The sequence below is a fragment of the Macaca thibetana genome, chromosome 5 (assembly GCF_024542745.1).
Source record: "Macaca thibetana thibetana isolate TM-01 chromosome 5, ASM2454274v1, whole genome shotgun sequence".
NCBI lineage: Eukaryota > Metazoa > Chordata > Mammalia > Primates > Cercopithecidae > Macaca > Macaca thibetana.
Window position 1 is genome coordinate 115,974,321 of NC_065582.1, and position 3,149 is coordinate 115,977,469.

Sequence of the window (3,149 nt, forward strand, 5' to 3'; positions counted from 1 at the left end):
GTGTTGCTGTTGCTTCTCGTGTTTTAGACATGAAGTCCTTGCCCATGCCTATGTCCTGAATAGAATTACCTAGGTTTTCTTCTAGGGTTTTTATGGTATTAGGTCTGACATTTAAGTCTCTAATCCATCTTGAATTAATTTTTGTATAAGGAGTAAGGAAAGGATCCAGTTTCAGCTTTCTACTTATGGCTACCCAATTTTCCCAGCACCATTTATTAAATAGGGAATCCTTTCTCCATTTCTTGTTTTTCTCAGGTTTGTGAAAGATCAGATGGCTGTAAATGTGTGGTATTATTTCTGAGGACTTTGTTCTGTTCCATTGGTCTATATCTCTGTTTTGATACCAGTACCATGCTGTTTTGGTTACTGTAGCCTTGTAGTATAGTTTGAAGTCAGGTAGCGTGATGCCTCCAGCTTTGTTCTTTTGACTTAGGATTGTCTTGGCAATGTGGGCTCTTTTTTGGTTCCATATGAACTTTAAAGCAGTTTTTTCCAATTCTGTGAAGAAAGTCATTGGTAGCTTGATGGGGATGGCATTGAATCTATAAATTACCTTGGGCAGTATGGCCATTTTCACAATATTGATTCTTCCTATCCATGAGCATGGTATGTTCTTCCATTTGTTTGTGTCCTCTTTTATTTCACTGAGCAGTGGTTTGTAGTTCTCCTTGAAGAGGTCCTTTACATCCCTTGTAAGTTGGATTCCTAGGTATTTTATTCTCTTTGAATTAATTGTGAATGGAAGTTCATTCCTGATTTGGCTCTCTGTTTGTCTGTTACTGGTGTATAAGAATTCTTGTGATTTTTGCACATTGATTTTGTATCCTGAGACTTTGCTGAAGTTGCTTATCAGCTTAAGGAGATTTTGGGCTGAGACAATGGGGTTTTCTAAATATACAATCATGTCATCTGCAAACAGGGACAATTTGACTTCTTCTTTTCCTAACTGAATACCCTTGATTTCTTTCTCTTGCCTGATTGCCAGAACTTCCAACACTACGTTGAATAAGAGTGGCAAGAGAGGGCATCCCTGTCTTGTGCCAGTTTTCAAAGAGAATTTTTCCAGTTTTTACACATTCAGTATGATATTGGCTGTGGGTTTGTCATAAATAGCTCTTATTATTTTGAGATACGTTCCATCAATACTAAATTTATTGAGCGTTTTTAGCAATAAGGGCTGTTGAATTTTGTCAAAGGCCTTTACTGCATCTATTGAGATAATCATGTGGTTTTTGTCTTTGGTTCTGTTTATATGCTGGATTAAGTTTATTGATTTGCATATGTTGAACCAGCCTTGCATCCCAGGGATGAAGCCCACTTGATCATACTGCATAAGCTTTTTGATGTGCTGCTGGATCCGGTTTGCCAGTATTTTATTGAGGATTTTTGCATCGATGTTCATCAGGGATATTGGTCTAAAATTCTCTTTTTTTGTTGTGTCTCTGCCAGGCTTTGGTATCAGGATGATGTTGGCCTCATGAAATGAGTTAGGGAGAATTCCATCTTTTTCTATTGATTGGAATAGTTTCAGAAGGAATGGTACCAGCTCCTCCTTGTACCTCTGGTAGAAAACAGCTGTGAATCCATCTGGTCCTGGACTTTTTTTGGTTGGTAGGCTATTAATTATTGCCTCAATTTCAGAGCCTGCTATTTGTCTATTCAGGGATTCAGCTTCTTCCTAGTTTAGTCTTGGGAGAGTGTAAGTGTCCAGGAAATTTTCCATTTCTTCTAGATTTTCTAGTTTATTTGCATAGAGCTGTTTATAGTATTCACTGATGGTAGTTTGTATTTCTGTGGAGTCCGTGGTGATATCCCCTTTATCATTTTTTATTGTGTCTATTTGATTCTTCTGTCTTTTCTTCTTTATTAGTCTTGCTAGTGGTCTATCAATTTTGTTGATCTTTTCAAAAAACCAACTCCTGGATTCATTGATTTTTCGGAGGGTTTTTTGTGTCTCTATCTCCTTCAGTTCTGCTCTGATCTTAGTTATTTATTGCCTTCTGCTAGCTTTTGAATGTGTTTGCTCTTGCTTCTCTAGTTATTTAATTGTGATGTTAGAGTGTCAATTTTAGATCTTTCCAGCTTTCTCTTGTGGGCATTTAGTGCTATAAATTTCCCTCTACACACTGCTTTAAATGTGTCCCAGAGATTCTGGCATGTTGTATCTTTGTTCTCATTGGTTTCAAAGAACATCTTTATTTCTGCCTTCATTTCGTTATGTACCCAGTAGTCACTCAGGAGCAGGTTGTTCAGTTTCCATGTAGTTGAGCGGTTTGGATTGAGTTTCTTAGTCTTGAGTTCTAGTTTGATTGCACTATGGTCTGAGAGACAGTTTGTTATAATTTCTGTTCTTGTACATTTGCTGAGGAGTACTTTACTTCCAATTATGTGGTCAATTTTGGAATAAGTGTGATGTGGTGCTGAGAAGAATGTATATTCTGTTGATTTGGGGTGGAGAGTTCTATAGATGTCTATTAGGTCTGCTTGCTGCAGAGATGAGTTCAATTCCTGGATATCCTTGTTAACTTTCTGTCTTGTTGATCTGTCTAATGTTGACAGTGGAGTGTTGAAGTCTCCCATTATTATTGTATGGGAGTCTAAGTCTCTTTGTAAGTCTCTAAGGACTTGCTTTATGAATCTGGGTGCTCCCGTATTGGGTGCATATATATTTAGGATAGTTAGCTCTTCCTGTTGAATTGATCCCTTTACCATTATGTAACGGCCTCCTTTGTCTCTTTTGATCTTTGATGGTGTAAAGTCTGTTTTATCAGAGACTAGGATTGCAACCTCTGCTTTTTTTTGTTCTCCATTTGCTTGGTAGGTATTCCGCCACCCCTTTATTTTTAGCCTATATGTGTCTCCGCATGTGAGATGGGGCTCCTGAATACAGCAAAGTGATGGGTCTTGACTCTTTATCAGTTTGCCAGTCTGTGCCTTTTAATTGGACCATGTAGTCCATTTACATTTAAGGTTAATATTGTTATGTGTGAACTTGATCCTGCCATTATGATATTAACTGGTTATTTTGCTCGTTAGTTGATGCAGTTTCTTCCTAGCCTCGATGGTCTTTACATTTTGGCATGTTTTTGCAATAGCTGGTACTGGTTGTTCCTTTCCATGTTTAGTGCTTACTTCAGGGTCTCTTGTAA